The sequence below is a fragment of the Medicago truncatula genome, chromosome 4 (genome assembly GCF_003473485.1).
Source record: "Medicago truncatula cultivar Jemalong A17 chromosome 4, MtrunA17r5.0-ANR, whole genome shotgun sequence".
Taxonomy (NCBI): domain Eukaryota; kingdom Viridiplantae; phylum Streptophyta; class Magnoliopsida; order Fabales; family Fabaceae; genus Medicago; species Medicago truncatula.
The window spans coordinates 24,915,944-24,943,072 of record NC_053045.1 but is presented as its reverse complement, the minus strand read 5'-3'; the positions used below and the strand labels follow the sequence as shown (position 1 = coordinate 24,943,072).

The window sequence follows — 27,129 nt, the reverse complement described above, 5'->3', positions numbered from 1 at the left end:
GATAAAACCATTGCCTACATGCAAAAAAGGTAAATATGGTTGAAATTGTCAAGTTTGTTTATATTATAAATATCTTTATTTTTCTTTTTCTAGTTGCAACGAATGTTGAAGGTAAACCATTTTTACTCTTTTAAAATTTAGTTTTTTACTTCATACATAATATTTTATCTTATTATTGTTACACTATTTTATTCTCATTTTTCATTACAGCTAAGTTTACTAGATGCTTTAGAGACTCAGATTGTCCAAAAACCTTGTGTCATTCTCCTGGCAAAGCGAAGTGTATGCACCACTCCATATGTAAATGTATTTTTTTTGGTTACAATATATAAATGTATACGAGAGTTCTCCAAAACAGATTATGTGCATACATGAGTATGTATGTTTTCCATACTAAAGAGCGTACACAAATTATATTCCTTCTTGAATATTCCATGAGATGTCATTTTGTTATTGTCTTGGTACTCCAATAGTTTGAATTTTTTTTTTCCTAATGTGAAGAACCTTGTATTTATGGATTTGTATTATAAGATGATGGTAATGAAATGAAATAAGGCAATAAATAATAATATTTTAAAATTTTTGTTCTATTTTAATTTTATAGATATTTTTGTAGCCTTTTATCCCTTAAGAGTAACAAGGATATGGGTCGATCCACTAATCTATTTAAGAACGCCCCAAGCATCAAGCCTGAAAATGTGAAGTACTTTAAGAACCCATGAGCTGGTAGGGACCGAGCCCATATGTGTTATGATTCGAGAAATGTCCTACTTTTAGGTCACTTCACTTCTCTTGTAGATGTTTTCGTAGCATTCCAAAAGTTGAATTGTTTTAGGATATGTTCTCTTTGCTTCCCTTGTCACCAATATCTCATGAAAAATATTAGGCGAAAGGTCCATATCCACCAACAGACGTGCATATTGGCAAAACACACAAATTTTTTTAGAACTATCATTAAACTTATTCATACTTGAGCATTTTTCTAACGTTGCATGGAAGCATTGAAATCCTCAATACACTCAAATAGTTGAAGAACCGCAGGTTTCAAGTTAATTGTTCCTAATGCCAAAACCATTCGTAAATCCTTCATTGATGCAAATGAGGATTCGTTGTATCCCCTACCGAGAGAAAACATCTTACATTGGCCATTCGTTTCTATTTTTCAAATTTTTTGTAATGATTTCCTTTGTGGTGTAAGGCTTATCACCCTCGTTTAACACAAGTCGCAGGATGACATGTCATCTTACGTTATTTTCAGCAATTTTTCAGTCATTTTAGTTTTGATTTGACCCAAACTAGAGGATTTTTAGAACAATTGCCTATGGTTTAAGGGATATTTTTTGATATTTCCATACCGAGTCATGTAGTTCTAGTTTTACCGAAACCAAGCAATTATTAGCATGGTTTTGATCTAATTCACTGCAAAATCATGTAATTTGGCAAACCAAAGCACCTCGTGAAGAATTGAGAAGACAATGAATGAAGATTCAAGAGGCCTCTGAAGACATTACAAGTTGAGGAAATTTTATCTCAAGTTCGAAGGAAAATTTGCAGTGCTCCCCAGGTATGCTGTGTAACACCCCTATTTTATTTTTTAATTGATTCAATGAGGTTTAATATGTGAAGTATTGGTAATTATTATGATGATGTTATTTTTTCTTGAGTGCTATTTTGTTGTCTAGAAAATAGAATTATGATGATGCATGGAAAATGTTACGAGAGTTTGAATAAAAATGAAAAGAGGAATAAAAAATAAAATAATATAGAGTCAAGGGTGTATAATATAAGTTTTAAATAAGTGGGGGAGGGAGGAAGTAAAAGAATAGTGAGTAGAGGAGATAAGAATTACAACAAGTGACTTTCCCGAATATAAATAGAAACCTTAGAAGTTAGAAGAGACAATATTGTTGAACATGGAAAAGAAAGAAGAGAAAAGTAGAGGAGGAGAAACCCTAGCTGGAACAAGGTCAAGCCAAAAAATGCCATGATAATTTATAAGTGATTTTTGAGAGTAGAACAATGTCTTTCAGGGTTCTGGAACTGTCAGAACGTGCCATGATGCAGAGGCAATGTTCCACAATCATAGTCCATCGTTCCACGGTCCAGAGGCAACATGCCATGATATTTCCAATGACAATTTTTACACACGCGCAACGTACGTGAGGCTGCCCGTTGGGCTCGTGCGCCTTCGAGGCTTTTGATGATTTTGGTTGAGGGTTTGTGGTAAAAGCCCAATTTTCCAGCGTAAGCCCACTTGGAAATCAACCCTATAAAAACAAATCCTCTCATCCACAAAACTTGATTCAGAACTAAGAGTTTTAAGAGGAAGACATGCGTTGTAACATCCTAAAACCCCAACTTCAAATTATTAACTAAAAATAATATATTTAAATATAAGGTGTTACAAATACTTGTCATTTAACCGTTTCGTATAGCAATAGTCAAAATTCAGCAGGGGAATAGTTTAACCATCGTAATGAAACAAATTCAGTTCTCGTCACAAGGGTAAAATAAACAAAACTTCCAAAACTTTAAACTTTATAAACATAAATCAAACGATAAACCCATGACCTTAGTGTTACAGAACAAAGCACGTATTCGATTACATAATTTTCACTAATACAAAAATTGACGGAAGAAAATATCCCATTGCCACCTTTTAGCCGTCATGAAGTTAGAGATCCTCATCCTGGGTATCTGTACCCCACGAGTATAGACACCAAGGGTACACAACAATAACAAGGGGTGAAAATTATTATTCATAATATATAATTAGAGCACATGAACAACATAAAATATTAATAGCTTATTGTCGTCATCATTCATGCACACCGTTAACAACAATCATCAATTTTAACATCAATAACCACACCCATCATTCACATAACATTAAGTTCAACATATCAATATGTACATAAGAAGATGTAATTCATCCTTATAATCTATATGCATATCGGTACTCGTTTATACTCGTTATTGTTGGTATGTCAGAGTTGTGTTACTGGATATACACACGTCATTGTCCTAAATATGATATGACGCATGAGGATAGAATCACCAAAAGATACACATTACACATCATCATTAATTTACACCACAATAGTATTTATGTCATCATTTACTCGTCATCATAAGTAGCATGTGTCTCAACATTATTCAACGTCATATAAAAATATTTTCTCATTATTAATCATCATCATACAATGGTATTATCTCATCATTAGTCAACGTCGTACATGTATATATACACATATATATTCTCTCATCATAATTCGAAAGGCTAAAATATGGTTTTAGTCCCTGCAAATATGCCTCGTTTTGGTTTTAGTCCCTGTAAAAAAAAATTGTTTTTGGTCTCTGCAAAATTTTTTGTTTTTGTAAATAGTCCCTGACGCCACTTTTGTGATGATTTGCATATGTGGCACATTATAACTTAACCAATTTTGTAGTTTTTGGTCCCTACAAAATATTTTGTTTTTAAAAAAGGTCCCTGCAAAATTTTTTGTTTTTGAAAATAGTCCCTCAGGGATTATTTTCAAAAACAAAAAATTTTGCAGGGACCAAAAACAATTTTTTTTTTTTTTACAGAGACTAATACCAAAACGAGGCATATTTGCAGGGATTAAAACCATATTTTAGTCAATTCGAAATCATCATTAGAGCATATATCCAACATTAACTTCTCTCACCTACTACGTCCTCATTTATAAAGGCAATACTAGGGTTGGGAATAGGCCAGGCCGGCCTACAGGGGCCTATGGCCTGGTCTGTTTAAGCCTGGCCTGCCCTGGCTTGTTTATTAAAAAGGCTAGGCTTATGCTTTTTAAAAAGTCTATTTAAGTAAATAGGCCAGGCTTAGGCTATCAAAAAAGCTTATGAAGCCTAATAGGCCGGCCTGTTTATGCATGTTAGGCTTCATAGTGGAGTTTTATAGTGAAATAGGCTTTTAAGGCCTTATAGTAGTGATAGACAAGTCTTATACTGAAATAGACTTTGAGGCCTATTAAACCTATTTAAAAGTATATAAAATGGAATGTTTAGTGACTTTAATAGTAAGTAGGCCTGTAAATAGGTTTTCAGGTCAGGCCAGACTTTTAAATAGGCCAGGCCAGGCCAAAAGAATAGGCCTGTGAAAGGCCATAGGCCAGGCTCAGGCCTGCAAATTTTTTCGTAGGCCAGACTCAGACCTATCAAAGCCTAGCTTGGCCTGACCTATTTCCAACCCTAGGCAATACCCTATTCTTCAGTTTTAGTTTAAAGTTTTACCTTTATCACATTTATTCTTCTCATTAAAACAATGGTATGTCTTTTACGTCATCTCTTCAATGAAAACCTTATAAGACACTAATTCATCTCACCATTAGAAAATTCTTTACTCTCAGTCATAGCTACACTATAACCTAATACTTTATCTAACATTCATCATCACCTATAACATCAACCATTCTCAACCATTCTCATAACCCTAACTTCATTCTAACTTAAGTTTTTTATCTCTCTATTATTATTATTGTTTATAACATAATCAATTCCCACAACAAAACTCCAGTATATTTCAAACATCTTATTAATTTCTGTCGAATCAGACAATTATCTTCATATTTTTCATATTAAAAACCATAAAGATGATGAACATTCAAAGTTTTCTGAAAATAGTATTGCACAACATGTCCTATAATTGCTAGTTTGATCCTACAAGCAACTCTTAAAACTAGCATTCTTGTTCACCAAAAACACCGGTATAAAGAAAATTATACTTTTTCAAAAAATTGTTGATACTTGTTCTTGCATAAGAAATTTTTCTGGGTAAATGTTGTTTTTGTATGCATTTAAGAAGTGGCATATCACTTCTAGAAATGGCTCGTCCTTATACAACTTCAAATTCAAGTAGTGCTACTACATCTACTCAAAACAATAAGAATGTTCAAACCACACATGAACAATCAACTCTGACGCCTGTTTTGACAGTTAACAACGCCAATGTATCAACTGCTATAGGAGTAACTGCTCATATGTCAGTTTTGACAATTATGGGGATAAGTGCCCCTACACCTGTTTCGACAATGGCTGGATTGACACAACCAAGAATGGTGACTTCTGTGCCACCACCATTATCCTTCCCTATGATCCCAAGAGGAACCAATGCCTTAATTGGAAATACTACAATGGACACTAAATTTGCTTCTATGTCTCAATTTACATTACCAATGGTCACCAGGGAGTAATCCTATGCTATGCCAACACTAATGATGGTAGGCCTATAAATGCATTTTCCCCCTACACTACCACAAAAAAGAGCTTTAATATCGCCCATTTAATAGCACTTACATAAAAAGTGCTATCAAAGCACTAGAACAGAGCCCCTAGAATAGCACTTTGAGGAAAAATGCTATTAATGCAATTAATGCGGAACATTATGTTAGCACTTTTATGGAAAACGGTATTAATGCCATTAACGCTGAACATTATGTTAGCACTTTTATCGAAAACGCTATTAATGCCAATAGCCAAAAATAGCGACTCTGATGTACCAAGTGCTATAATAAAAAGATTAATTGAATAAAATCTATCATATCTTGGTGTCGAACCTGTGACCCCCTAGTTTGCTAATTAGTAATAAAGAAATAATATAAATGAACGTAAAAAAAATGAGATCAAAATTAAAATTAAAATTAAAATTAGAAAAAAAACACAGTCAATCCATCTCTATCTCATTCTTCATCGTGTTCCACTCCTCTTTCTCTACATATCGTCGATATCAAACCTCCCATCCCTCCCATGGATTTCATCCATAATTCTGCGTCGAATCTTGGGTCTTCGTTCCTACCCATCCATCGCCTTCTTTTTCACAACCACCGCCTTCACCCCTTTCTTTCTCTTTGATCCTTCTTTCTCCAAAACCCCTTTTTTCTTTCTGCTAGGGTTAGGAATTTTACTCCTTCCTGCTCCACGTATCTTAATTTCAATAAAATATTCCAAATCTCTAGTTGAAGAATCTTCTTCTCGATGACCTCATTCTTCATTACGGATCTCTATCTACGGGTATCCACAAGAAGAGAAAATGCAAAATTCAATTAAGGTTTTTTTTTTCCCTCGCTCTAATTTAGCTTATTCATTTGTTTTTGCTTGTTTGTATTGGTATCGGTGTGTCTCTGTGTTATTGGAAGTTTTTCTTCCAATTTTTATGGTTAAATTTCACTAAAAACACTTTAAAGTTGTTAGCACTTTTATATGCTTTAAGGAGGCAATCAACTCTCTCATTTTTATCTGTAGTTTGGTTACTCACCGATTGATGACTAGGTTTTGTTGTATTTTGTTTTTTTGTAGAGTTTGTTTGTTTTTATTATTTGTAGTTGTTATTGAGTGGGTACTTCTTTGGAGATGAAATGATATATTCACATGTAGTCAATTGTGATTGACAAAAGTATAAGATTATCCTTCAAAAAAAAAAAAAAAGTATAAGATTAGTTCAATTTTTTTTTACGATCCAAATTCAAGTCTAATTATGTGAATCTTGTAGTTTATTTCTTTTTGGAAAGGATCATTCATGATTTAACTAGTGATTATATTGTTTGGTTAATTGATACTCCTTTAATGTATGTTTGTGTTTACAGAGATATTATTACATTATAAATTTATATATGCTCATAAGAGTGTGTTTACGAGTTGAATTTTAGAGGGTTTAGTCTATATGTTCATATATATATTTGATTTGATACTTTATAAAAATTGAAAGAACATCATGATAAATGAGCATATATTATCATGTTACTTTTTTTTTTTTTAATCAAATATATATCATAAGCTTAGCCCTTCGAAGCCTTCCCCTACAAAAACAAAACTTGCAAACACACTCTAAGTGTATTACTTATATTATGTGCCTTCAATTTTCAATGAGCATATATTTGATTTCTATAAATGCAAGTCATATATTCTTAGTCAATTTCCTAATGAAACAAATGAACCTTCACATATTCCTACGTGTTAATTTTCTATCTCTGTACAAACTCAGTCTAGTATGATTGAAAGCCAATGAAAGAAAAATAGATATATATTAAAAATAGCTGAATGCAGAACAAAATATTCTCATAGGAAAACATCTCAAGCTCCCTCACTACTGTATTCCTTTGATTTGAAGTGTTTCTTGATATCTCTTTGCATTGGATTTTGGTATGCAACGTGTGTTCTTCAAGCATATATTGGAGTTTGGCAAGTTTTCCTATTGTATGTGTAGTACAGGTTGGACTAAGTGTTTGAGGCATATTATCTTGTAATATGATTGGAGGTTTTGAGCTAGTACATACAAATATTTATTCCACTTCAAGTATGTATGTTGAGATTTGATTTTGGTGAGGTTATATCCTACTATAAAATTTACTCAAATGCAACAAGGTTAGTTGACCTTATCCCTCACTCATGAATAGGTTTCATGAAGTTGTTGATTAGCTTTTGTTCAATTGTTTCTTGTTTTTTTTTTTTTGAAACTAAAAGAATTTTGTCAATGTACAATTGGTGTGAAATGGCCAATGGATTATCCTCCAACCAAACATTATCTAAAATAATATGAGCCTCTTAGGCCAAAATGTGAGCAGCCTGGTTCCCTTCTCTCCTAATGTGTTGAACTTTCATATCCTCAAACAAATGCTTCTTGTTTGAATCCAAAATGACTGCGAAAACAACAATCGATGGGACAAAGAATATTACATCTAATTCCCCTTTTGCTTAAACTTTCTCTAACAGGGATGATTTTGTTAAAGAATCTTCCACACAAGTGTTTTTTGTCTAGGAGTGTTATTGGTTAACCAAATTTTGTCCCAAAGTTTATTATGATGATCTGAACTTGAAGGGCATGTGCTAGTTTGCCTCTCCCAATTTTTTATCTCATAATATCCACTCTTAACAGAGTATTTACCATCCTTTGTGTAGTTCCACATAATTAGTATTGGTTATGGGGATTTTTAAAATAGCTTCCTGATCTATAGGATTAACAATCCTATTAATGAGAGTTTGGTTCCAACAATTTGATTCTAAGTCTATTAGGTCCCTAACTAGCAAAACACCTACTGTCATGTTATTTGGGGTTAGGAGTTTAGAACTGTTTAGACTAGGAATCCAATTATCTTCCCATACATTGATGGGCTTTTCATTCCCCACGATCCAGCAACAACCTTTCTCTAGGATCCATTTAGCATGATATATACTTCTCCATATGTTCAATTGTTTCAAATGCTCTAAAATTCCATATTATTTATAACACTAATTTTTGTGTTTTCAGCCCCTATTAAAACTCAATGTCGATGACATGATTGTTTGATGTAATTGAATTTACTCTCTAGATGTGTTTAGTTCATCGACCCTTTGTCAAGTTAGCTGCACATTTTACTAGACTATGCAATACCTTTGTCTTTGATGGTTAGTTGAACATATGAATTACATACTATTGTTGGTTTAATGTTTTCTAAATTGTATTCAGGTATTGTTGGCTCTTGAGAGGATTGAACAAGATTTTGAGCTAACACACGATGTATTTCAACATGCTCATTGGGGTACTGTTGTGATTACTTCCTCTTCCTATCTTTGTTTGCGACTACATGTTTTTAAAGTTTAGGTTTTTGTTTTTCACAATTCATGATGACTGATATCTTCTTGTGTATTTGTGTTACGTTACATGATAGACCGTTTTCTAGCCTTAGGATCAAATTTCTCATATGTTATCTCATGTTTGAACTTTGAACAATTGACATACACCTTTTAGCAAAAAAAAGGTTTTCATGGTATCAAATGAATATAAGAAAAATGAATAATGAAAATTAAGTGCTTATGTGTGTTCCTACTATCTCAATTTAGAGAAATGATTCAGGTAAGAAAATTAGATAAGCGGGATCCCAAAATGCTATCAGAATGAATCAAATGCTATGAGAATGATAATCTGTAAAAGGAAATTTTTATTTGGTTATACCCAAAATACAGTGTTTTATACAATGCTTGTTGAACTTTGTGTAGGAATGTTAAATTTGTAGTGAACATATATTGTTCTAATATAAATTTAGTGTGTATCTATGTGCTTATGTTCTCAATTTGTTCTCAATATACTTATATTCTTGATGTTGTTCTTATAATTAAAATTGAATGATACTTCATGCAGTACATAAAAGATTAAATGTATACTTATATTCTTGATGTTGTTCTTATAATTAAAAGTGAATGATATTTCATGCAGTACATAAAGATTAAATGTATACTGTGATTATGATTAAAGATTAAATGTATGTTTTTATTGAATTGACTTTATAGTTAAAAAAGTGAGTATATGTAGAGTATAAGTTTTTCTTTTCCTTCCATGACACAGGTGGAACAATTGGGAAAAAGCTTATGTCTGAAGTTGATAAAGAAATTATTGATCTTTAAAGGTGTCATTTGATATTTGTTAAGAACACTCCAAGTGTAAAAAATCATATACAGGATTGATTTATACTGTTTTGAGGTTTTTATTCAATTTTCGGATAATAATTGATTGATCATTTATTATAATTTTGTGGTACAGTTTGGTTGATCATTTATTATAATTTTGTGGTACAGTTTGGTTGATCATTTCTTATATTTCAAGAAACTTTTATTTCATGAAAGATGTAATTTTCATACTTGTTATTGGAATTAGAGTTGTATTTAGTTGTTAGGATCTTTTATAATGGTTATGTTTTTTTTTAAGGATTTATAATGAATATGTTGAATAATTTGTATAATGTTTTTTATGTTTAACGAAATTCCTTTTATAAAAATAATTTTTTTTTTAAAAAAAAAAGGAGGCTTATGATAGCACTTTCTAACATGCTGCTATTAAAGACAGGGTCTGTAATAGCCCTTTTTTAAAAGAAACGCTATCAAATCTTGTTAGAATTACCTGTGTTAGTCATGAAAACGTGGGCTATGATGGCTCTTTTAGCGAAGGCGCTATTAATGATAGGGTTTCAATAGCGCTTTAAATGTGCTATTATAAGTGCTGTACTTACAATAGCGGGGGATTTAATAGCACTTTTAAGTGCTATTGAAGGTCAAAAAAAGTGCTATTAAATCCCTTTTTTGGTGTAGTGCTACAGCACACATTTGGCTTCAGGATCTAGTATTCCTGGTCGAAATCCTCTACCATCTTTAACAAAAATATTCCTTAATATCATTAAGGCAACAAACGGTTAAGAGTAATCATGAAATGGTTAACATGTTAACACAACAAATTGGAACAATGTTTAATTGTTTAATTCAAAACACAAACCAAAGCTATCAAATTTTAGCCCCCCAAATCGGGAGAATAACATATTTCTTTGGTATTCCCCAAGTAAGGAATCAACAAGTTCCTCAAGCCTAAGTCCAGAATCTCAAATCTCGACAAATAGTTGAAAGGCCTAATAATGAGTGAAATCTTGCAAACCAGGGCAACAACCTGTGCCCCAAGTTAAACTAGTTGAACCTGTAATACAAGTAGAGGCTGTGAGAAATCACCTGCAACGCATCATTGTTTTTCTTTTGAACAACAACATATTATTGAAAACACAAATTCAAACTCTAGATAAATGCAAAATAGGTCACACAGAGTACATATCCATTGCACTAGAAGCGGGAAAATTCTAATGCATGCATACAAGCAATAGCCAAAAACAAATTCAAATCATCCTAATACAACCCTAAACCCACTAAACTTAAAGAAAATAAAAACTCCCACAATGAAACTAATACTGATACATCACAGTCCTCAAAACTAGAATAGTGGTGTTGTGATACAAAGATAATAGATTGAAATACGTAATCAACATTCTAATTTTCTTTTTTTAAAAATATGGAACACCATGAATTTTTTTCCGAAAATTTATGTAGCATACAACTAACAATAGATGATTACACTGATTTCAATAAAATAATAACTAATAACAATATAAAGGAGTGCATGAAAAAACCTGAAAAAGAACAATTGGAAGTGAGATAGATTAATGAGCAACGATAGTTGAAAATGGTGTGAGTCATGGACAAAAACCTTTGAGAACGTTGGTCGACAGACCTCGTTTGGATAAACAGTTTATATAGATGCTTATAGTATTAGAGCTTATACCATTAGAGCTTACATCATAAGCTCTTATACTTGATAAGTCATTTATGTTTGGATATGTACACTAAAAAGTACTTAAATAAATTGAAGTGTTTGGATGTGACATTACATAAGTAATTATCGAAATTTTAAATATTTTTAATTTAACAAAAAAATCAAACAATTGAACCACAATTATCAATTTTTTTTTTATAAAATTAATCAAGATGTAAAAAACAATATTATAATATATTCGTCCTTAAAAAAATATCAATATTCATATAAGACAAAATTAACATTAGAGGTTTAAATAAATAGTCTAAACATCATCATACACAAGTATAATAGTATATGATAAGCTTTCTTTTAATTTTTTTTTTATAATAATATAGTCTTACACCATTGTTGAAAAAATCTTTTTTTTTGATAGGCAAACAGAGAGGTTATGTATCAGAGAGAAGCTGAAACATCCCAACTAGGTGATAAATGGGAAATTCAGGGAAAGTTAGAAGCACCTCCGCGTAATAGTTCACCTACACGTCTTCATCGACGTTGTTTTTCGATCGGAAGACCGAGAGCTAATTATCGAGACTTTGGATTATCAATAATAGTTAAAAACAGAAATAAAATAAAATAGATATTAGTGTACAGTTTGTTACAAAAAAAAAAAAAAAACAAGTTAAATTTGTTTTTTTTTTATTCAGTTTCAATTTGTTACGTAACAAAAAAATTAATAACATTCTTCCTTAAAAAAAATTAATAAAAATCTTAGTTACGTGTTATACTTTATTAAGATAAGTATAGCAATTTTGTTACTTATGCAAAGATAACTAACAAAAAATAAATATGTTTTGAAAAAGTGGATACAGAGAATCGAAGGGGGTTACATAAATTTATAGGCTCCTTGTTAAGCCGGAGGATAAACTGAAAATTTAGGCTTATTAAAATATGGCATAAGCAGCTTATGAAACTATGATAAACTATTTTTATTTATTTATTCAAACAACTTTAAAAAAGCTTATGGAAGTAGATAAGTTCACATAAGCTCTAAGTCAATCCAAACGAGGCCTAAAAGAGATCAACAACTATTAACCTCGAATGATCGCATGAAATATTTTTCTATGAGTAATGTGAGAGAATATTATAATTATGAATAGAAGTAGTGGATATCACGTTGACAGTATGTGACATTAACCCTTTATTTAAACAAAAACTAAATTTATATTGTTACTTCAATTTTGGTTGAATAAAAAAATAGTCTAAATTTCTAGTCCGGGTCCACATACTAGTTTATAACTTTTTTTTTTTTTTTTTTTTCAAAGTTTAAACCATGGACCTTATATATATTATGCATTATCCATATTAACTGAGGTAAGTTCACAAAGACTAATCTATAAATATAACTTAAAACAATTACATCCTTAGAAGAGAAAGTATAAGTTGGTCACAAATACAAATAAAAATGACTTAGGCACACACATAAATATGACAAAATGTAAAGATAAAAGTAAAAAATGATGTGACTAATTTAATTTTCTTTTAATTCTCTCTATTTTTATGACTAGGTAAGAATTGCTCGATAATTAATATAAAAAATTATATATTGTTGTGAAAGTGACTCAAAATTGAAGTTTGAAATCTATTAAAATCGTAGCACGATTTTTGGACGAGTTTTTGGACTTTTGGTTTGGAAAAAATCGTAGCACGGACCTTACATATATTGTTACTTCAATTTTTGTAAATAAAAAAATAGTCTAAATTTCTAGTCCGGGTCTACATACTAGTCTATAAATATATATTTTTGTGGTGGTTGGGGTTTGAATCTCATACCTTACATATATTATTCATTATCCATATCAAGTTAGTTAAGCTCATGAAGACTAATCTATAAATATAACTTAAAACAAATACATCATTAGACGATAAAGTCTAAATTGGTCACAAACACAAATAAAAATGACTTAGGCAGAAACACATAAATAAGAAAAATTTAAAGATAAAAGTAAAAAATCATGTGACTATTTTTTTTTTAATTCTCTCTATTTATGTATGTATCTCCAAATATTTTTGATTTGGATATGTGACCAGGTAATAATTGCTCGATAATTAATATAAAAAATGATATATAATTATGTATGTATCTCCAGATATTTTTGATTCTCCAAATAGTCACATAAAAAATCATGTGACTATTTTTTTTTTAATTCTCTCTATTTATGTATGTATCTTCAAATATTTTTGATTTGGATCTGTGACCAGGTAATAATTGCTCGATAATTAATATAAAAAATGATATATAATAAACACCGCATCTTATTTAACCGAGAACTTTATGGTTTATGATTTGTAAACATATAAATCTAGCTATATATATGTAGACACGATATGACCTAAAAGTTTTCTTAAAATTTAAAAGAATGTTCTGTAATAAATCCTTTTTTTTTTTTTTTTTATTGTTTTGAATCCTTTGAATATGTTATAAAGTGTTCATAGGATAACACATCCGATTATAAAGGAAAACAACTAATTAAAACAGAAATTGAAACTATTGATTATTGAGTTCGTTGAATTGTGCATACATGCATCTCTTATCGTAGATTTTCCTTAAAAAAAAAAAAAAATTCTCTTATAGTAGATTGTTTGTAATTTTTTTTTTTTAAGGTTTATACTAACAAGTGTCTTAAGAGGCCTTCTTAAGGATTTAAAATAAAAATAATTGATAAATAAATTACTTTTTGTTGTTTTAATGTGTTGAATAAATAATTTTTAACAAAAAATTTCCACTTTAAACTTATTAACAAATGCCCAAATTAGGAAATTGTTGGCATTTTCCAAAATGTTAACTTCACTTATTTAGCTAATGATCCTTGTTTGGATCGTTGCGCTTTAGTTCCACCTATTTAGCTACACTACACTTGAGTGTCTATCAACTTATAATTGAATTTATTAACCTTAGAGGTTGGTATGACTCTGAAAGCTTGGAATCTAACCAGTGTGTTCTTCTCAAGTTCTCAAATTTAAATCTTCAATGTATAAAAAAATTATGTGTTGGACTAGTTCATATTGAAATTTGCACTAGCTTCAAACGGATCCTAGTAGACGATGAGATTAGTCCCTAAAGTTAATCATGTACTCTTTAGACTTGGTGTGGAATTTTTCTTCTTTTAAAGTATACTCAACACATACTTTGATCATTTTAAGGGTGAACTTAGGCTCCGTTTGGATAAACAACTTATATAGATGCTTATAGCATTAGGGCTTATAACATTAGAGCTTACATCATAAGCTTTTATACTTGATAAGTTATTTATGTTTAGATATGTACATCAAAAAGTACTTACATAAATTGAAGTGTTTGGATGTGACATTACATAAGCAATTATCGAAATATTAAATATTTTTAATTTTAAAAAAAATCAAAGAATCGAACCACAATTATCAAGATTTATTTTGATAAAATTAATCAAGATGTAAAAAAACAATATTATAATATATTAATTATAATTATATATATATAGTATAATCAATATTCGTCCTTAAAAAAATAATCAAAGTTACCTAATTGTATGCTGCGTAAACACTCTGCATAAATAAACTTGAGAAATTATGATTGTAAACTTATCATATATATATAGATATTAGTGTACAATTTGTTACTAAAAAAAGGCAAGTTAAGTTTGTTTTTTTTATTCAGTTTCATTTTGTTACGTAACAAAAAAATAATAAAAATCTTCCTTAAAACAAAAAAAGAAATCTTAGTTACGTATGTTACTTTAGTAAGATAAACATATAGCAATTTTGTTACTTATGCACCGCTAAAGATAACTAACATTATAATAAAAATATATGTTTTTTTTTCTAAAAACAAAAAAATAAAATAAAATATATGTTTTGAAAAAGTGGATCCAGAGAGAATCGAAGGAGGTTACATAAATTTATAAGCTCCTTGTTAAGCTAGAGGGTAAGCTGAAAATTTAGGCTTATTAAAATATGACATAAGCAGCTTATGAAACTATGATAAGCTGTTTTTATTTATTTACCCAAACACCTTTAAAAAGGTTTATGGGAGTAGATAAGCCCACATAAGCTCAAAATAAGCCAATCCAAACGGAACCTTAATATAGGCCTCAAAAAAATGATTCAAAAGCCGTAAAGACCGCTATTATTTTTAGTAAATATTAATATATTATTTTTACTCTTCCTTTGTTACAAATTATTATAAAATTTACTTTTTATTTTCATTACAAATGGTTAGAATCTACTTTTAAAACCTTTTTTAAAAGCCCATATAAAATAAACCCCAAAATCTTATGGTAATATCAAATATAGATCACTATTATTTAATTTTTTTGTCAAGTTGTTTAGTTATATAAAATTTCACTCTTAAAGTGAATAAGTGTGAAATTTAGGATTTAAACTTATACCTCTGTATATTGAAATATATTGTCCCTATCAACTGAGGTATGCTCATGTAGATCAACTAAGTATTATATATTTATTATGAACTAAGAGAATGTTGAAACATCAAGGTGAAACTTAAGACATTTAAACACACTTGACATCTCTAAGAAACCTCCATCCTCTGCTATCCATTTCACAAATATTATTAAAAAAAGAACATATTATGTACAAAAGTAGGGCGAAACCAAAATCCTCAAAAGGAAAAAAAGCCAAAAAACCTGAAAAAAAAAAATGAAAAAAGGAAGAACATTGAAGATAAACTACCCAATTGAAAAATGATATCATTCAACCACACCCTTAAAACGAGTGTCCTATTGATCCAAGTATTCTCTTATTCGGCCACTTATTAAGTCTAGAAGACACTGGTATTTTTTAGATGTGTTTGAACTACTTTAAGAGTTGTCTAATATGAATCTCTCAAAAAGAGTCTAAAGATATATATATTTATCATCTTTCATTAAAAAGTAAACTTTACACTAATAAAAAACATTGATAGAAAATGTACTATTTTTTCTTAATTTTTTTTTTAACAAACCAATTAACACAACAAAAGTGACCCCCCGTGCATAAGGTATGCTAAAGGAGGCCAACTAGAGTCTTTACAAAGTTATCAAACCCAAAACAAAAGGAAGTTGCCGCACAAAAACGAAAAATTATATAGAGGCACCCATACACAATAAAGGATGACGCCACCACTCATGATAAGTGTAGGCGAAATTAATCATTTTAGCCCTGAGCCAATTAAAAGAAAGTAACTTAACTTGATCAATCAACTTATGTAAATACAAGACATTGTCGTTGAAAATCCGATTATTTCTTTCCTTCCAAATTGTCCAAGCACAATAGAGCCAAATGAGTTTTAGGAACGGATGAGTATGGCGAGGAAACCCTCCTAAATGAGCAAACTTGTAAAAGTGATCATGAACATTGTATGGATCAACCTAAGAGAGACCAGGCCAACTCCGAATATGCAGCCACAACTGACCAAAATGACTACAAGCGATGAAGAGGTGATCAACTGATTCCTGAACCCCGCAGCCACCAACACATATGGTTGTTTCTTCTGGAATGATGCCCAGTGAAAGAAGGTTATCCTTAGTTGGGAGATAGTTGCGAAAAAGGATCCACACGAAGGGAGTAATTTTAGGGTAACATGTTTAAGCCAAATATTTGTTGTAGTAGACCTCTCAACGTTGTGATCAGATTTTGTAAACAAAAGGTTAACGTCTCTAACTAAATATCACTAAATGACACATCTCCAAGCCATTTATTCGTCCAAAAATATGCACTACTACCATTACATATCTTCCTAAGAATGTTATCGTCAAACTAACTCCCCATGCCCATCTTATACCATCACGAATAGCTGCTAAACTCTTCCACCAAGATGAAACCATCCTCCCACCCTCCTTGAGCCGCCCTCCTTCTTCCCCGTAACGAGCCATAAGGACTCTATACCACAACCCGCCCTTTTCAACCAACGACCTCCAGCACGATTTACCTAGTAATGATAAATTAAATTCCCTTAACCTCCTGACGCCTAACCCACCATCCTCTTTACTTTGACAAACAGAATCCCAATTCACCCAAGAGATTTTCCTATGATCCTCACAACCCCCCCAAAAAAATCTTTTAAAAATAGACTCAATAGAAGAGATTATACTTGAGGGAGCCATGAAGAAGGAAAGAAAGTAGACCAGAAGAGAAGACATGACAGATTTCAAAAGGATTAGACGGCCACCTAGGGAAAGATGCTTCCTTTTCCAACTAGTCATCTTCAATTTAATGCGATCAAGCACAGGGTCCCAAAATTTTAACCGGCGACAATCCCCTCCTATAGGAATCCCTAAATACAAAAAAGGACGTCTGTCGGTCTTGCAATTCAGAACTCGAGATGCCTCCCTCAACCACGAATTGGGAACATTCACACTAGTTAACAAACTCTTCTGAAAGTTAACTTTCAGGCCAGAAATTTCTTCGAACAAGATCAAGAGGCTCACATTGACCTGACATTGGCCTAACTCTTCTCTCCAATTATTAAGGTGTCGTCCACAAATTGCAAGCGGGAAATATGCACTAGAGTAGTCGAACCTACAGAGTAGCCGCTAAAAAGGTCGTTATCAACCAGGGAGTGTACAAGAACATTCAGCCCCTCCGCTGCTAAGAGAAATGGAAATGGAGAAAGAGGGTTGCCTTTTCTTAAAACTCTTTCCAAGGAAAATTCATCAATAGGGCATCCATTAACTAGGACCGATGTCGTTGCTGATCCGACACATTCTGAGATCCATTTGCGCCATAAAACCAGAAAATTCATATTTTTCATAACATCGTCTAAGTAATGCTGATCCATAGAGTAAAAAGCTTTATCGAAATCCACCTTAAAGAGCATCATTTCCTTGTGTAATTTTCTGGCCTCGTCAACCATTTCATTTGGAATGAAAACACCGGCAAGAATATGTCTCCCTTTGATAAAAGCAGATTGAACATGTGAGGCAACAATACTGCCAATGACAAGGCGTAGTCTATTAGCTAGGACCTTTGCCAACACTTTGTACATGCAACCTACTAGAGAAATGAGGCGAAAGTGGTTAAGGTGTTGAGGATTATCCACCTTTGAAATTAGAGCTATAAAGGTTGCATTATTCCTTTTGAAAACTTCCCGTTGTGGTGAAATTCAGATAAAAATCGCATGAAATCTACCTGAAGTTCGTTCCAAAAATCTTTTATGAAACCAAAACTGATGTCATTTGGATCCAGGCTCTTGAAACTATCGCAATCCCAAACGGCCTTCTTAACCTCCTCCAAAGAAAAAGGCCGAGTGAGCTGAACTGCTTCTGCAACACTAATTTAAACTAGCCATAGCATAAAGGAATTATATGAATGGGGAATTGATATATGGAAAAAAGATTTTTTTTATTTTTGTGGCACCTATTTTGTACATGCGAGCTAGGGTTAAACTCTCAAGTTAATCGTAGAGTTTACGATTTTAGATCGTGAAAACGGGTTAACTCGTCTGTAAACTCAAATTTTAGTCAATTCTTATGAGTTCACGGAAACCTTAATAAAATCAGTATACTCGATTTTACTGATGATTTAGGAGTTTACGATTCTACTTTAGCTTAGTCTTAAAACATACGAGTTTGATAAATCATACCAGCTTATGTGTTTACGATTGTATGTTTTTATCTTACTGATGTTGAGCAAATAATTTTCTTTTATTCAACTATTATTTGCCCAACATCAAGAAGCAGCAAGAAAAGATATGGAGTGTGCATTCAGAGTTCTTCAATCTCGATTCGCAATTATACGTGGCCCGGTAGGCAGATGATTACAATTAAACATATATTATATGTATGTATCATATTGCATAATATGATTGTAGAAGATGAACGACACACATATGTTGGTATTTTTAATTATGATCATTCCAACAATGATGTTGCAAGGAGTGAAATACATAATGGTCCTCATCCAAATCTTGCGCCGTACCTACAAAGGAGAGCACAAATTCAAGATAGACAAACTCATCTTCAACTTCAACATGATCTTGTGGAGCATATTTGGCAACGTTTTGGGAGTCATAGTCAACAAGATTAGTTGTTATTTAGAATATGCAAATTTTCATCATTCATGTTATATTGTTTTTTTAAGTTGTAACTTTTTCTTGAATTATTAATAAAAATAATAGAAAAATGTTTGTTTTTTTAATAATGTATAATTAAATTATTTCAATATTTTAAAATTATATAATTATGGATGAGTATAAAAATTATTGTTAAAATGTAATGATATAGATTTATTGCTGGGACCAAATTAATAATTATTTTGAGGTGCTGGGTTGGAGAGATTGAGTGCTTATTACATATTAATTGTAAAACGAATGACATGTACAGTCAGGATCCATTTAAGTACCCAAATGGGGTGCGGCATTGTGAATGGTCTTAGTCCATCTAAATTAACACCGAAGAGAATCGAAAATGAGACATTAAGAAAGTTGTAACACAATTTATTATAATTTGAAGGTGGAATTTATCGTTAATTGGCCTATCTCAATCCAAGAGCGTATACTACCAAAGAGGGACGAAACTATTGATAACGATCTCCGTATAAACGCATGCTACAGCAGGATCTAACTTTTAATTAATTAATAATTAACATGATAGGGTTAGAGATTAGACTAATAATTGACGAATGAAAAGGAAAGTTCAAATGCATTACGTCTAATAAACAATATGAGCCTCTTCAATTTAAATTGGATAAAACTGGCTATTAGTTTAAAAAGACAATTAGTCTGAACCACTTGGCTAATATGGTTAACATCACATGTTAGGTACCCAATCACATAGTTAACAACCACTAATGATGTGATTTGAGTAATGGGGTGGTAGATCAAAAGTCTAACTCATGCTCAAAACTGAAAATGGAGGTTCAACTTCCCAAACAAAGAATCCATGAGAAGACTAGTTCAAGTCATTGCAATCGATGGTCAATCTCTTCATCACATGATTGTGTGTGTGTGTATATATATATATTATACTGTTTTTTTCCTTAAGTTTATCTAACAAATCTTACAATTATAATTTATCATAAGGTTAAACTAAGTACCCTAACCTTCTTATCAAATATTGTGTCTTTATGATTAATTCAATTGAAATTCATTGTGGTTAAATAACACATGTAACTAAATCAATATTAGAAAGAGTCTTATAGTTATAATCAAACAATACTGGACATAAAGAGTTTTAGATCATCTACAATAGGGGTCCTTCCCTTATTTAACACCGTTTTAAATAGACATCTTTATTGTGACATCAATGAATATGATGATTATAAAGATGGATGCTTTTATAGGCATCCTCTCTCTCTCTCTCTCTTTCCTATTACTCATGGATCTCACATATACAATTAATTCTATTTTTTCTCTATATTCAAATATTGTATTATTTTAATTTTAAAAAATAAATTATATAATATTTGCAAATAATAGTTAAATTATAAAATAGTAGCAAATAATAGTTTCTTGAATTATTAATAAAAATAAAAAAATGTTCGCTTTATTTTTTTTTATAATTTATAATTAAATTACTTCAATATTTTAAAATTAATAATTATGAATGAGTATATAAATTATTGTTAAAATTTAATGATATAGAGTTATATTGTTGGGACCCAATTCATAATTATTTTGAGGTGTTGGGTTGAAGAGATTAGGTGCTTATTCAGTATTAATTATAATATGAATGACGTGTACGGTCGAGACTCGTTTAAGCATCCAAATGGGGTGCGTATTGTGTATGGTCTTAGAGTTATAATCGAACTATTTCAGATCAAATCATATAAAACAAATTGCAATATAATTATTTATTATAGTCTTTCCTTAATTATTTACCATCACTGCCTATTCATATGGTCTTTATACTTTTTAAAATTGTTTTTTTTACTTCATTCTTGAGATCTTTGAACACATTCAAAGATTTTCAACTTGTGTCCAATTTACATATTATCATCTACAGAATTTATTAGTAATGTTGATGAAATAAGAGAGCAAAATATCTCTAGCAAATACTTATTGGTTTATATACATATCATATCTTTATACATATCATATGTATATAGTTCAAATATATCATATGCAGTTTCACCTTAGTTGGTGGTACACTGAAGTATTTTTAAAGGTAAAATTCACATCCTTTAAATGAGTCTAATAGTCAATAAACATAGACTCTAGAATGCAAATTACACTTATTTGTACCAAATAATAATGCCACTAATATACTTAAGGTTCAAATCTTATTTGATCCTTGATAATATGTTTTAGATGAGTTTATCAAGATCATATAACTCAAATCCATTACTTGATAGAAAATACTATTTGGATAATGGGACAAGGCTTGTTTATTATTCAAAGGTGTAGTCTTTCTGTTGTGAATACAAGATTTATGATTAATTCTTCTCTTTTAGATGGAATCGAATAAAAATTATTTGGTTGGATACTAATCTCAAATTCCAGTCCAAGGATAAGATCCTATAGCCAATGAAATAATTTGTTCAATTCTAGACGTAGGTGGACCTCACTTATAGTTAATGTTTGGTATGTTAACCTTAAAGGGTTTGTGGTTACTATTGGATTCATCCTCAATCTGAGTTTTTACGCGTCTGATTGAAATTAATTGTGTTTGGTAGGATGACCTCTTCGATTCTCTGATTTTCCTGACCTGTTAAGATCTGCAGGCTTCAAGGCGTTATGTCTGCCTCCACTCTGGTACTGTTGTTGCTCGAGAGAGCTTTTATGCTTACTTCTGTTTAAGGAGCAGCTGACACTTGGATTTTGATACAGTTCTGACAATTAATCCATTTGCCAATTTTAAAACCCTATTGTTCTTTGCAAATGTTCACTTGCTATATTTTTTGTAACTTGGTTTTGCGACCGGACACGAATTTGTTGGGTTGTGCGCGTAATGCGTGAATATTTGGTAGGATAATTTATGGCTGATCCACTTGATCTGTTTTTATCAAGATGTACTCCCGTTTGGGTTATTCCCGAATTAGGATGTCCCCTCAATCTCTGTATCTCTTTGTTTTAATTTATTATGATTTTTTTTTGCCAAAAAAAAAAAAAGTAACTAATAATATTTATAATTCGAAGAGCCATTTTAATAGATAAAGCATAAAAATGAATTGAAATGATCATACACCGTAACACTGAATTAATTCAATATATAAGTATAATCCAGTTAGTAGCTATGTATACTTTTGATGTGTTGAAGCGCATATTCCAACCTCTAATTTTTTATTGGCTAAAATACACTTTTGGCTCCCCAAATTTTCAAAACTTGCGATTTTGACCTTCCAAATATGAAAATAACACTTTTGGTCCCCTAAGTTTCACCCCCCTTTGGTTTTGACATGGTCAAAACTAATGTGGATATTTCTTTTACATAAAAATTCCAACTACATGCATACGTGTAAAATAGTTTAAATTAAAAATTAAAAAAAGAATAATCTCTTCTTCTCCCACCTGAAGCATTCTCTCTTTGCTTCTAGCGATTATTTCAACATCTACATCATCTTCCATCACCATCTTTCAACACATTCATCTTCAAAATCTCACCCAAAAAATACCATTTTCATACCCTTCACCACCATCAACCTTTATCAAAATTCCATCACATATCAAATCTTACTTTTGTTTTTTTGTTTTGTTTGAAGAACCACTTAAACGATCAAGCACCAATTTGCATTGATTTTGATAGCATGGGTCAAGATTTTTGTGAGTTTTTCGATTTCTTATTGACAATACAACGACATCACCGACGTCAAAAGAAATAACTTCAACCAATTAAATTTGGGGTAATTTTTTTTTGGGTTTGAGTTTAGATTTGAAGTTATGTTTTCTTAAATTTCTGGTTTGGAATTTGGATTTGAATTGGTTTTTTATCATCATTCTCTGTCGCTTTTGGGTTCAGATTATCCATAGATTCAGGTTTATCAAACTGGATTTAAAACAATCCAACACCAAAAAATTAGTCAAATGGAATTTTGGTTTGAGTACTGGAAAACTTTTATCTTCCTAGTAGCTAGATAATAAGGAAGCAAATCTAGATTTGGAGATCCAATTAAAAGTTTGGCGTCGGTGTTTACAAAAGATTTTATCCGGATATGAAGTTATAAAATTTGGGTTTGGTTTATGTGATTTTGATTGTTGATGATGAAGATTAGGGTTGAAGTCTTGAAGAAGAAGAAAAATGCTGGGGTTGAAGATGAAGGTGATGGTGAAGTAGAAGATTTTTCAATGTTTATTATTTATTTTTTAGTTTTAATTTCCGTTTTCTAATTTTTGAATTTTGAATTTTAATTAATTTCCATTTGTATGCACAATTGCCAATTTTTTCATAAAAAAAAAAGGATCCACATCAGCTTTGACCAGGTCAAAATCAAGGGGGTCATGGTTTTGCAAAGGGGGTGAAACTTGGGAGATCAAATGTGATATTTTCAAATTTAAGGGGCCAAAATCGCAAGTTTTGAAAACTTTAGAGTTCAAAAATACATTTTAGCCTGTTTTATTTATCGACATTTAATATGTGTGATTCTGATCACTATACTATTCAACTAAATAAATTATATTTATTATAACAACCCTAGCTCTTGCATTTTTATTGCTTTGTTCTTTTACTTATGGGTCGTGTTAACTTGTGCCATCAGGGCACAAGTTAAGAATCTAAAAAGAGAAATAAAACATAAGTTTTGTATTGAAAATATAAATTTTTAACTTTTCAAGATATTGAATGCACAATTTTCAAAAATAAATTTTTATATTTGGCTTCTAAACTTATGTCTTAAAGGCATAAAGTAACATTTCCCTTTACTTATTGATATTTATTCATTCCCCTCTATATCAAACAAACACACATTCGGAAACACACAAGGTAACATGTTCCCGTAATTTTCGGGCAATAGCCGTCGAACCAGTTAGAAAGCAAAGATATGAAGCCAAGTCATTGAGGCAAAAGCCACGTAAGTAAAAAAGAATGTTTCATTTTCAAATGATACCTTCCCCACCAATGTACCATGTGCCACTCTTTAACTCCGTTCACTTATTTATTCATAAATTTTGTATTACTCTTGATGATGATGTGTTTTGGTATTGACTTGTAGAGACATCATGTTTCTCTTTGCCCCGCTTGAAAAGAAAAGAAAAAACGTCACCCTCACTTTTAACCCAGGTGAATGGAAAAGTAAGTAAGTTGTGAAAATTTAATTGACAGTTGTGTTGATGAGATTGAACATCAAAACTTGTTTTCTATGATTTATGATTGGCTTAATTACACTTTTGATCCCTGTGTTTTGACCTACTCACGAAAATGGTCCTGCCTCTTTAAACATAACAAAATTGTCCTTTAATTATTATTTTTGTTGCATTTTTCGTCATACCTCCCATTTTATCCTCCAAACTTATGTCATGCCATATCTATGATCTGTTATGCTGTTTTCAAGTGAATCAACATCAGCTTTAAGAACATTTCATTACAACAAACAAACAGCTCAAGATTTATTAGTGGAAAACATCAGCTTTAAGAACAATTTATATTTATAAGGGAAAACATCATTTCATCATTTAAGAACAAAATTGAAGAAGAAACGACGAGGAAGAAGAGAGAAATTTGCTAAAAAGAAGGAAGGATGAAGATGTGACAATTAGAATGAATGAAATGATATTTTCCCCTATAAATTGTTCTTAAAGCTGATGTTTTCCACTGATAAATCTTGAGCTGTTTGTTTGTTGTAATGAAATGTTCTTAAAGCTGATGTTGATTAACTTGAAAACAACATAATAGATCATGGATATGGCATGACATAAGTTTGGAGGATAAAATCGGGGGTAGGACGAAAAATGCAACAAAAATGATAATTGAAGGATAATTTTGTTTTGTTTTAAAGAGGCAGGACCATTTTCGTGAGTAGATCAAAACACAAGGACCAAAAATGTAATTAAACCTTTATGATTTGAGAATATTATCATCATATAAATTTATTTTTTTCTAAACTCGATATCTAAATTAAGGACCGACTAATCTAAGGAATTCAATCCCACCATCCACTTCTGGACTCCCATTTAATAAATTCATTTAACATTAAAAATTAGTGTGATAAATCTGTATTAAGTTTAATCTCAATGAAACAGTGTGAAATCATTGGCGTTAGTGATAAATCTACAAGCAATCCAACATTTAAATTACTCACTCATTTAATTCAAGGCAAAATCAGCAAGAAAAACTCACTACAATCAAATGATTGAGATGAAGAATAAATAATCAAAGAAGAATGATGAAAAAACGCAACGGAAAAACGGTTATGAGACAGTTACAATCGTCACAAACTCTTTCTCATGGATAGGGAAGAAAGGAAGCTGATACCATAACATGAATTGAATGAATGTAGTATTTCCATTGAGTAATAATAATAAGAGTACAAGTTCTATTTATATACAAAAGATGCACTATGATATGCTATTGTGAAACTAACTGCATTCAATAACTGTAACTAACAATTTTGGTAGATAACTTGCAGTGTAAGTAAGTGAGTTTAACTATCTATTTTACATTGTTTTCTTCATGATGCAATATTAATCTTACAGGGGAGTCCCATTTCTCTAAATGTTCTCTGGAATCCACTGAATCATGATTGTAACTGTCTCATAATCGTTTTTCTGTTGCGTATTTTCATCGTTCTTCTTTGATTATTTATTCTTCATCACAATCATTTGATTGTAGTGAGTTTTTCTTGCTGATTTCGCCTTGAATTAACGTTATCTATGTTCTCTTCATCATTTTTTGAAGATCACATTGTTAATCTTGCATTCATCAATGGATCAACTCTTATTCATCAATTCAATTTAAGTCGAGGTGCATGGGGAAGGTGTAATCATGCACTCATTCTTGGTTATTAATTAATTATGTCTCAGAACCATTTTTTTCATGAATATTCCATAAATGTATGATAATATCTCCAAGAAAGATTTTATAAAGCTGATAGAATCTGACTTGCTTCTTTACCTTCATGGGAAGAATTGAACTCTCACAGGCGTATGCCTAATTGTACATGTGAACATCCTTGTAGATGTGAAGCTATGCGAGTCAGACACAATTATAGAATTGAATATTAGGTCATTCAATTTGTAACAGAATTGAAGGATCAATTCTTAGTTGTTAAGATCCAAGTATTGCTTATGGACCATCTTCCTTCTATCAACAAGGTGTATTCACTTGTTATTCATTCAAGAAAGCAACAATGTTTCTCTTCCAGTATGGTATATGACACACAAGAAAGTCACAAAGACGTGGCAAATCATTTTTGGCGTGCTTTCACACAAGAGTGGTTCAAGCTTCTGAACATTTTGCAAACGTGATGAACACACCGTTGAACTTTATCACCAAAATATGGTTATCATAGTTTAAATAATGTGAGAGTTAACTTAAAATCTGAAAACTGGAGAATCGTGCCACGATGGAGAAGCTCGTTCCGCGATTGTTGAAGCAAGTTTTTGAAGCAGTCACTGGAAAAATCGTGCCACGATGAAATCGCAACGTGGCACGATGGTGCGATTGAGGATAAAATAAAAACGTATTTTTCAGTGAAGATTTGTTTCAATTTTTTAAGGGGTTACTTTCCACTATAAATATAAGCCTTGTATCAGATGATAAAGTGTGTAGAAAAACAGGGTTTAGAAACCAACATTCAAACTAGGGTTTATAGATAATTTCTCTTTGCAACAACTCTAGGTTTGGAATTGTTTTGATTCACCTTGAACAAAGCACTATTAGGATTGAGTCTCTTGGTCACAGGAAGAGGCTGGGACTTGGGTAGAATTAGGTTTGAAGACTGATTCTTGTAACTCAATATCTCTTTGTAAAGAAACTCATATCATTATAGTGGAACGGAGAGCTGCTCTCTCCCTCATACTAGGTCATCATTAGACCGAACTGGGTAAACAAATTCTTGTGTTCTCTTTCTTCCTTTTATCTCTTGCTGTTTACTTTTGTTTGGATTATTTGCTACCCGCTTGATTCGATTACTTGATATTAATTTGCTCC

General features: G+C 31.3%; 2 long non-coding RNA genes across 2 annotated transcripts; both read left to right on the top strand.

Moving 5' to 3' along the window:
- On the top strand, positions 1–9,587 carry LOC25492123 (uncharacterized). The gene is made up of 4 exons (XR_003011197.2): positions 1–111; positions 211–1,564; positions 8,474–8,546; positions 9,350–9,587. It is a non-coding gene; the product is annotated as an uncharacterized lncRNA (long non-coding RNA).
- Positions 9,588–22,433: 12,846 nt separating this feature from the next.
- On the top strand, positions 22,434–26,665 carry LOC112421200 (uncharacterized). The gene is made up of 3 exons (XR_003011358.2): positions 22,434–24,052; positions 24,194–24,273; positions 26,156–26,665. It is a non-coding gene; the product is annotated as an uncharacterized lncRNA (long non-coding RNA).
- Positions 26,666–27,129: the final 464 nt, after the last annotated feature.